This window comes from Sinohyriopsis cumingii, chromosome 5 (assembly GCF_028554795.1).
Source record: "Sinohyriopsis cumingii isolate HCF-2022 chromosome 5, ASM2855479v2, whole genome shotgun sequence".
NCBI lineage: Eukaryota > Metazoa > Mollusca > Bivalvia > Unionida > Unionidae > Sinohyriopsis > Sinohyriopsis cumingii.
Genome location: NC_142965.1, coordinates 153,631,462 through 153,643,294, shown reverse-complemented (window position 1 = coordinate 153,643,294; position 11,833 = coordinate 153,631,462).

Below are 11,833 nucleotides of genomic sequence, written 5' to 3'. Positions count from 1 at the left end.
TATATGATTCCTAATAGACACTTATACATGTACAAATACTAATATATACCTATGCATGTACTACTGCTAACATATCCTTATACATGTACAAATAATATAATATATACCTACCTATACATGTACTACTACTAATATATACCTATACATGTACTACTACTAATATATATCTATACATAGATACTTGTACATGTACTACTAATAGATGCCTATACATGTATGACTCCTAATAGATACTTATACGTCTACAACTACTAATATATACATATGCATATACTACTACTATATCCTTATATATGTACAACTACTAATATATACCTATACATGTAATACTAATAGATACCTATACATGTACTACTACTAGTAAATACCTATACATGTGATACTAATAATAGATACATATATATTTACAACTACTAATATATCCTTATACATGTAATACTACTAATATATACCTATACATGTAATACTACTAATAAATACCTATACATGTACTACTAATAATAAATACCTATACATGTACTACTACTAATAGATACATATATATTTACAACTACTAATATATACTTATACATGTACTACTAGTAATATATACCTAACGTGTACTTCTATTAATATATACCAATACATGTACTACTGCCAATAGCTACCTATCCATATACTACTACACTTTTTAATTTACATAACTATATGCTGATATAATTTCTCTATATTTTCTATGGATCCACAATTATTTTGTTATATTAACCAATGATATCATGTGATAGTATATGATATATGGTATTCATGTGAAATTATACATCAATATATAGTATATGATATGTGGTATTTGTGATATCAGGCATCAATATTTAGTATTTGGTATGTGGTATTTGTGATATCAGGCATCAATATTTAGTATTTGGTATGTGGTATTTGTGATATCAGGCAAAAATATTTAGTATTTGGTATGTGGTATTTGTGATATCAGGCATCAATATATTGTATTTGGTATGTGGTATTTGTGATATCATGCATCAATATATGGTATTTGGTATGTTTTACTTGTGATATCAGGCATCAAGATTTAGCATTTGGTATGTGGTATTTGTGATATCAGTCATCAATATTTATAAATTGGTATGTGGTTTTTGTGATATTAGTCATCAATATTTAGTATATGATATGTAGCATACCTGTTTTGAGTGAACACCTTGCTAGTAAAATTTTATTGGAGGACAGAATTTATTCTTGCTAAAAGTTGGTTACATTAACCTACTTTTCTTATACTTAATCACTTCATAATTTTGGTTGCAAGTGCTATTTCATTGATGATGTGTACTGTTCTGTAGTAGAAAAATTAGGTTTTCTAGACTAGCTGTGTTATTCATTTTAGTGGTAGAGTGAAGCCCACTGTTGTTATTTTTATATATTATACAACACTAGTGTTATTCATTATAGTGATAGGTCTTTTTTTAGTGTTATCCTCGTGCATTATCATAAAGTAAGTGCTTGAAATTGAAATATTTTGCAGGGTACCAATTAATTTTATTGTCAACATGGTCATAATCATATGGAACATTCGCTAAAGGCTGACTGGTTCTGAACAGACACCACTGTAAGTCTGATCTTCCCTAATATTTGATAATACTTTTAGTCATTTATACTTATATTTAGCTATTACCTGATTTATTATATGATATTTCCTTTACGTATGCATACAGATCTATAGATACAACTGAATAGTTTGCTTCCTCGCTCCAGATAATTCATGGTCGTTAGCAATTTCCCATACTCTGAGCAAAACTATATTTTATGAATTGGATATTTTCAGCAATATCACACTTCCTTCATCAGTGACTAATGCTGATCATGTGACTTCTAATGGACATGTGATATAAAGAGAGCCTTCAGTCATATATGAACACTGCAGTAATATGGGATACTTCAACATCACGCATCAGAACAATGTCACACCTTCAGAGGACAATGTATGGAAAAGGAAGGCAAGGGAGGCAATCAAAATATGACTGTGGAGACCAACACTAAACAGGGATGATGGACTTGAATTACCACCCATCCAAACCAGTCTCCTTGTATCATGTGACCATTATGAGTCATGTGATCAACATTATTAACTGATGAAGACAGTGTGATATTGCTGAAAATTTGAATTTTTCAGATATTTATGCTCTTCATAGGGAAAATTACTAATGATCATGAGATATAGCTGTTATCAGGTACACCAATCTGGTTTGATATTACTTAGAGTACAGGTTATTCTTGAAATTTGTAAAGTTTGCTGCTATTGACTTACTGAGTAGTTATTTTAATTAAATACTGGCTTCAATTTTCCTCTTTTTTAAAAAGGTTAACTCATCTTTATGAGTTACATATTTCAAACCAAGGTTATCAGGCACACAATTTATCAAATTTCATAGTTTATTCATTTTGTGCCATTTTCTGGAATTAATTGTATTTGAATAAAGTGGCTGTTATTATGTGCGACTACAAACTTTCCAAATGGCATTACTATAAATTAGGTATAATGAATGGCATAGGATAACATCACTATAAATTATATATAATAAATGGCACAGGACAACATCACTATAAATTAGGTATAATAAATGTCACAGGATAACATTACTATACATAAGTATAATGAATGGCATAGGATAACATCAGCATAAATTAGGTATAATAAATGTCACAGGATAACATCACTATAAATTAGGTATAATAAATAGTATGGGATAGCATCACTATAAATTAAATGTATTACACAGCACTGGTCTAATAAATGGCAATGGATACTATCACTATAAATTAGGTATAATAAATGGCACAGGATGACATTACTATACTTAGGTATAATGAATAGCATAGGATAACATCACTATAAATTAGATATAATAAATGGCATAGGATGACATCACTATAAATTAGATATAATAAATGGCATAGGATAACATCACTATAAATTAGGTATAAGAAATAGCACAGGATAACATTACTATACATAGGTATAATAAATGGTACTGGAGAACATCACTATAAATTAGGTGTAACAATTGGTGTATATAGATTGATGGATTGAAAATTTGATGAATATGTGATGAAAATGCAATAGCCATGAAATGAGTGCAAGAAATCTGTTGCTTGAGTGAACAACATTGGTATTTTTGATTGACATTAATCAATATGTTCTTTGATAATACTCACCTTGTGGACAGTCATTAATTCATTACCTATACACATTTAGCTACGGGACAGTCAGTAATCCCAATCACATACTGGGCACTGATTAATTCATTACCTGTACATATTTACCTATGAGACAGTCATTAATTAATTACCATCTGTGCATAATTACTTACAAGACAGTCACTGATTCATTACCATCTGTGCATAATTACCTACAAGACAGTCATTCATTCATTACCATCTGTGCATATTTACCTATGAGACAGTCATTAATTCATTACCACCTGTACATGTTTACTTCCTGGACAGTCATTAATTGATTACATCTTATTTTTACCAACTAGACGGTCATTAATTTATTACTTGTACATGTTTACCTACTGGACACTCTACATAATTAATTACCTATATTTGTTTCTGCTATTCTTTATTCTGTGCCATGCCAAATAATAACTGTAATTTGATATGGATGTCTTATGTGCTGAACAGTCCTAAATATATTACCTGTACATGTTTATCAACTAGACAGTCATAAATACATTACATGTACATGTTTATCTACTAGACAGTCATAAATATGTTATATGTACATGTTTGCCTACTAGACAGTCATAATTATATTACTTGTACATGTTTATCTACTAGACAGTCATAAATACATGTACATGTTTACCTACTAGAAAGTCATACATATATTACCTGTACATGTTTACCTACATGACAGACATAATTATATTACCTGTACATGTAATTACTTACTAGAAATTTATAAAAATGTTATATGTATATGTTTACCTACTTGACAGTCATAAATATATTACCAGTACATGGTTACCTACTAGACAGTCATAATTATATTACTTGTATGTGTAATTACCTACTAGACAGTCATACATATATTACCTGTACATGTTGTCCTACTAACAGTCATACATATATTACTTGTAATGTAATTACCTACAAGACGGTCATAATTATATTACCTGTACATGTTTACCTAATAGACAGGCATACTTTTTTTACATGTACATATAATTACATACTAGAAAGTCATAAATATGTTACCTGTATATGTTTACCTACAATAAAGTCATAAATATATTACCTGTACATGTTTACCTATAAGAAAGTCATAAATATATTACCTATACATGTTTACCTATTAGACAGTCATACGTATATTGCCTGTATATGTTTACATACTAGACAGTCATAAATTAATCTTACACATGTTTTCTTCAAATGTTTTATGTTGTGTCATGCCAAACAACTAAAAAAACAAGTTTTATTATTAATGAACTGATTGATTGTGGTTGATGTACATAATGAGCAGTCATGTATGCATTACCTATAAATGTTTTCTGCTATCTTGTATTTTGTATGATGCCAAAAAACATTGAATCAGTGTAGGATATAAGATGGGATACAATTCGTATACAGGTGACATGTTTTTTAAAACCCAATTAAAATAAGCTCTAATGAGCTAATATGAACATTACATATAATTTATAATACACAGATATACAACATTACATATGTATAATTTATGACAGATTTACAACATTACATACACAATTTATAATAAACATATACATCATTATATATGTATAATTTATGACAGATATACATTATATATGCATAATTTCTAACACACATAGGCAAAATTTCATATAATTTATAACACAGATATACAACATTACATATGTATAATTTATGACATATACAACATTACATACACAATTTATAATACACATATACATCATTACATATGTATAATTTATGACACAGATATACAACATTATATATGCATAATTTCTAACACACATATGCAACATTACATATAGTATATAACACAGATATACAACTTTACATATTCATAATATATAATACAGACATACAACATTTCATATAATTTATAACAAATATACAAAATCACATATGCTTAATTTATAACACACAGACATGCAACATTACATAGCTTTTAACACATACAACATTACATACATGTGATTTATAATACACAGACACAACATTACATACACTTAATTTATAACACAGAAATGCAACATTACATACACATAATTTATAACACAGAAATGCAACATTACATACACTTAATTTATAACACAGAAATGCAACATTACATACACTTAATTTATAACACAGAAATGCAACATTACATACACATAATTTATAACACAGATATGCAACATTACATATAATTTATAATACAGACATACATTACATACACATCATTTATAACACACAGACATACAGCAATACATACACATACTTTAAAATACACATATTGTGGCATAACTAAAGTTAGAGTCAAATCACAAAGCAATTTACTTACAATGAAATAAAGGAAAGCAGGAACTTCAAAGCAGACAAAATAAAATTTATGTATTCTTAAAATGATGCAGAGGCCAGAATTAAAAGCATGCCAAAAAATGAATTAAGCCTTGATAAAAGGAGCATCAAAATTAGTGTCTAATAAAGGTAACATGTCAAAACCAAAATAGAAACACAAAATACATGCAGATAAGTGAATTAAGCTTAACACAATAACATTAAAAGTGAATGGGCAAAAGATAAAAAGCATCTTCATCAACTTTAGTAGCAATTAGGACCCTAAATAAAATGGCTGCTAGCATGAAAGATTAACAAGTCAAGGGAAAGAATGAAAGATTTGCAGTAGCATAATTAAATATGCAATATGTTATGCTGAAATTTAGTTAATGTTGCATCAAAACAGGTCAATTGATATTATTCCTAAAAACATGCCCAGTATAGATAATTATGAACTAGAAAGGAAGGCAAAAATGGTCATGGAGAGGTATTCTGCTAAACATTGCTCAGTTAATAAGCAATAGGTGAAAGGAAAATTTAGAAATTGGTAACATAGAAACAGTTTGGGTTAAAATATATCTTCCTCAATTCAAACAAATAGTTTTGTGTTCAGCATTTGGAAAGCATATAGTTACACCTCTGACGTGGTTGATAGATTAGAAAATGACACTTGAAGGGCTTTTTTAAATGAAAAATCTATGAAACAGTCATTCCAGGTAACTGTAACATTATATGAAACAATCATTCCAGGTAACTGTAACATTAATTAGTTGAAGAATCCTACTCAAATGTGATTAAATATTTTCCAAATATAAGTACATGTTTTTGTCTCCAATGATTGACGAACCAATCAAGGAAAACTGAAAATAGTGCTTTACTTTTTGATCATATTGACACTGATGAACCTGAAAATGTTAGTGAAATGAAATTGCCTATTTATGTCCTACATACTATCCAGTTTGTATAACTAGACACTGTCCACATCTCTCTGTTGGTCATCGCCCACAAATAAAGTGTAGAGACAGGAAACATTTTGATATAAAGGCATTCTTGATGACTCAGCACAAATGCCATTTCATGAGATTGAAAACATTTTTTGACATTAACACTGCTTGTGACATGCAGTATGGACCTTTGAATAGCATACCAAACAAGCACTCACCAACAAATATAACATGCTCTAAACATTGATATAAACCTAAATAGATACCGTTGGAAATAAATTAATCTAGAAATAAAAGTTAAAATTTCATAAAAGTAAAGATTGGAAAGAAAGATTCAAATGGAGAAACAAGCAAACATTTTAATAAATGAATCTATGAAAAATTAAATTGCAGCTTGTATTAAAGAAAACCAGAATTCTAGCTCCTTGAGACAGTGTCTCAATAACCTCGACCCGTCCAAAAATCATTCAATTCCAGCTCAGCTGAGTTATCATAACAGCACTGGTTCTTCAGTGCAAGATATAGCTGGCAGGCTTAATCTATTCTTTACCAATGTAGAAAGTATATATTCTGACATGGGAATGGAATGGCAAGATGTAGCTGGCAGGCTTAATCTATTCTTTACCAATGTAGAAAGTACATATTCTGACATGGGAATGGAATGGTAGTATTCCTGACATAAACCCCATCTTAAGTTTTGTAAAGCCTAGAGTTCCTGATGGTCTTGTGTGTGAAAATAATGTTCCATACATCTTTGCAAAAATCCACATAAAAACATCATGGTACTTATGAGATGGGAACAAATGTCTCCCAGCTACCTGACTTTATATTAAGAAATAGATGGCTTTCTTGCTCGTTTTGTGCAGAGTATTATCAATGATGTTGCAATTTTATCTTCAGAGTACAAGTTAACAAGGCACATTATCCAGAATTTTGAAATAATGCTTCTGTTACATCCATTAACCTGTGAAGTTTTGTCAATTAAATGTTTCCTTTTTTGTTTATTTTTATCTTGCTTGTAAATATTTACTTATAGATACAAATTTATAATTGTTTTGTTTTAGGTTCCAGTTGTTGTTGACTAAAGAATATCTAGTGAGTGCTGAAAAGGTTCCTTTTCTATTAATCTGATTGGTCAGGATACATTCCTTGAATTCAGATTTTAGCATGAGAGTTTAGGCTGAAACTAGTTACGGCTGATTGGCTGAAACTAGTTATTCCTGATTGGCTGAAACTATATATGGCTGATGGCTGAAACTAGCTATGTCTGATTGGCTGAAACTAGCTATGACTGATTGGGTGAAACTTTCTATGCCTGATTGGCTGAAACTAGCTACAGCTGATTGGCTGAAACTAGTTATGGCTGATTAGCTGAAACTAGTTATGGCTGATTGGCTGAAACTAGTTATGGCTGATTGGTTGAAACTAGCTATGACTGATTGGCTGAAACTAGTTATGGCTGATTGGCTGAAACTAGCTATGGCTGATTGGCTGAAACTAGCTATGACTGATTGGCTTAATTTACCTAAGTCTGATTCACTGAAACTTGCTATGCCTGAGTGGCTGAAACTAGCTACAGCTGATTGGCTGAAACTAGTTATGGCTGATTAGCTGAAATTAGCTATGGCTGATTGGCTAAAACTAGCTATGGCTGATTGGCTGAATTTAGTTACGTCTGACTGGCTGAAAATAGCTATGGCTGATTGGCTGAACTAGCTACAGCAAAAAGCAGAGAATGCAAAATTAACTTAACTTGGACAGATATATTATTTTCAGATCCCTGCATTCTCAAACATGTTGCACCTCATGTGTTCAAGACCCACATCTTTGAAACAATACAGGGAGGTCTAGCATGCAGTGAAGGATACAAATAACTGAAAGTTTTTTCTCTGAGACTATATTAATATGACAGGTTTTGAAGATTTTTGTACTTTAAGATTTTTTAATTAAGCTTTCTTGCTTAACAAATTTAAAAATTGGCAGGAAAACCAGACAGATGCTCATTTAAATATTTAAGAGTATTCTAGTTTCAAGGAATTTAATCTGAAAATATGCAAAGTTGAAGGAAACTTGATGACATAGTGTTCTTGTTCGGTGGTGTGATAATGTCATAAAAATGCCAAATATGACATTACCTTGTTAATATAACTCATGGCAGTATCATGTAACACTTAGGAATGGAATACTTTACTATGGCACACTTTGGATCACAAGCCTTCATGGCAGTATCGTGTAACACTTAGGAATGGAATACTTTACTATGGCACACTTTGGATCACAAGCCTTCATGGCAGTATCGTGTAACACTTAGGAATGGAATACTTTGCTATGGCACACTTTGGATCATAAGCCTTCATGGCAGTATTATGTAACACTTAGAAATGGAATACTTTACTATGGCACACTTTGGATCGTAGGACTTGGCAATATCATGTAACACTTAGGAATGGAATACTTTACTATGACACACTTTGGATCACAAGCCTTCATGGCAGTATTGTGTAACACTTAGGAATGGAATACTTTGCTATGGCACACTTTGGATCATAAGCCTTCATGGCAGTATTATGTAACACTTAGAAATGGAATACATTACTATAGCACAATTTTGATCATAGGACTTGGCAGAATCATGTAACACTTAGGAATGGAATACTTTACTATGGCACATTTTGGATCATGAGCCTTCATGGCAGTATCATGTAACACTTAGGAATGGAATACTTTACTATGGCACACTTTGGATCATAAGTCTTCATGGCAGTATCATGTGACACTTAGGAATGGAATACTTTACTATGGCACACTTTGGATCATAAGTCTTCATGGCAGTATCATGTAACACTTAGAAATGGAATACTTTACTATGGCACACTTTGGATCATAAGTCTTCATGGCAGTATCATGTAACACTTAGAAATGGAATACTTTACTATAGCACACTTTTGATTATAAGACTTAGTAACATTACTTTCCATTTAGCAATAGCACCATAAGTTGGGAACAAAACATTTAACAGTATCCTTTAACACTTAGTAATATTGCTTAATGCTATTCAGTATCACTTAACAGTTATAAATATCAGCCTAAGTATGGAAAATAGCACTTCGTTGTATCACAGGACAGGTGGCAAGATCATAGGACACTTAGTAATATTGCTTAACACTAGTCAATATCAACCCATATTGGGAACATAGCAGTATGAAATAACAGTTATCAATATCAATTCATGTTGTGAATTTGACACTTGACAATATTAAACAACGCTTTGCAATATTAATTGACCCTTACCAATATCACCTAACACATAGCAATATTGCACAACACTTTGCAATATCACATAACAATTGACACTGTTACATAAAACTTGACAATATCACATAACACTTTGCAATATCACTTTATGTTAGAAAGATAATGCTTAACAGTTTCTTGTACCAATTATTAAAATCATAACCCTTTTCACTCCATTTGGCAATACTACCTTAGAATGAGAACATTATCCATATCAATTCAGATGAATGTGTTCAACTATGTAGATACACACAGCTATGCAGATACACACAGCTATGTCATGTAACATTTGTCAGCTGCATAGATCCACATCTGTTTAGTTTACATAAGGTCTATGCATCTGCATAGATTCATTTATACCACTACATAAAGTGTTACCAACTGTGTAAATCCATTTGTTCCATCACATGAAGTGTTACCATTTGTGTAAATCCATTTCTTCCATCACATGAAGTGTTACCATTTGTGTAAATCAATTTCTTCCATCATGTGAAGTGTTATCAACTGTGTAGATTCATTTCTTCCATCACATGAAGTGTTACCATTTGTGTCAATCCATTTCTTCCATCATGTGAAGTGTTATCAACTGTGTAGATCCATTTCTTCCATCACATGAAGTGTTACCATTTGTGGAGATCCATTTCTTCCATCTCACCTCTGTCTGCGTGGGTTCGAGTCTCGGGATCGGCCAATGTGGACATGTGAGAAAGCTTGCTGGTAGCTTCTCGTGGGTCAGTGGTTCTTTCTGTGGTTTTCCCGGGTTCTTCCTCCACCATTAATATTGGCCACCGTGTATAGCCTATCTTGTGCTGAAAAATGGCATTAAACCCTATAACAACAACAAAAACAACCATTTCTTCCATCATGTGAAGTGTTACCATTTGTGTGTAAATCCATTTCTTCCATCACATGAAGTGTTACCATTTGTGTAAATCCATTTCTTCCATCACATGAAGTGTTACCATTTGTGTAAATCAATTTCTTCCATCATGTGAAGTGTTATCAACTGTGTAGATTCATTTCTTCCATCACATGAAGTGTTACCATTTGTGTCAATCCATTTCTTATCACCTTGTGAAGTGTTATCAACTGTGTAGATCCATTTCTTCCATCACATGAAGTGTTACCATTTGCATAAATCCATTTCTTCCATCACATGACGTGTTACCATTTGTGTAAATCCATTTCTTCCATCACATGAAGTGTTACCATTTGTGTGTTAATCCATTTCTTCCATCACATGAAGTGTTACCATTTGTGTGTTAATCCATTTCTTCCATCACATGAAGTGTTACTATTTGTGTCAATTCATTTCTTCCATCAGGTGAAGTGTTACCATTTGTGTTAATCCATTTCTTCCATCACATGAAGTGTTACTATTTGTGTCAATTCATTTCTTCCATCACATGAAGTGTTACTATTTGTGTCAATTCATTTCTTCCATCATGTGAAGTGTTACCATTTGTGTAAATCCCTTTCTTCCATCACTTGAAGTGTTACCATTTGTGTGAATCCATTTCTTCCATCATGTGAAGTGTTATCAACTGTGTAGATCCATTTCTTCCATCACATGAAGTGTTACCATTTGTGTCAATTCATTTCTTCCATCACATGAAGTGCTACTATTTGTGTCAATTCATTTCTTCCATCATGTGAAGTGTTACCATTTGTGTAAATCCCTTTCTTCCATCACCTGAAGTGTTACCATTTGTGTAAATCCATTTCTTCCATCACTTGAAGTGTTACCATTTGTGTGAATCCATTTCTTCCATCACATGAAGTGTTACCATTTGTGTAAATCCATTTCTTCCATCACATGAAGTGTTACCATTTGTGTAAATCTATTTCTTCCATCACATGAAGTGTTACCATTTGTGTAAATCCATTTCTTCCATCACATGAAGTGTTGCCATTTGTGTAAATCCATTTCGTCCATCATGTGAAGTGTTATCATTTGTGTAAATCCATTTCTTCCATCACGTGAAGTTTTACTATTTGTGTAAATCCATTTCTTCCATCGCATGAAGTGTTACCATTTGTGTAAATCCATTGCTTCCATC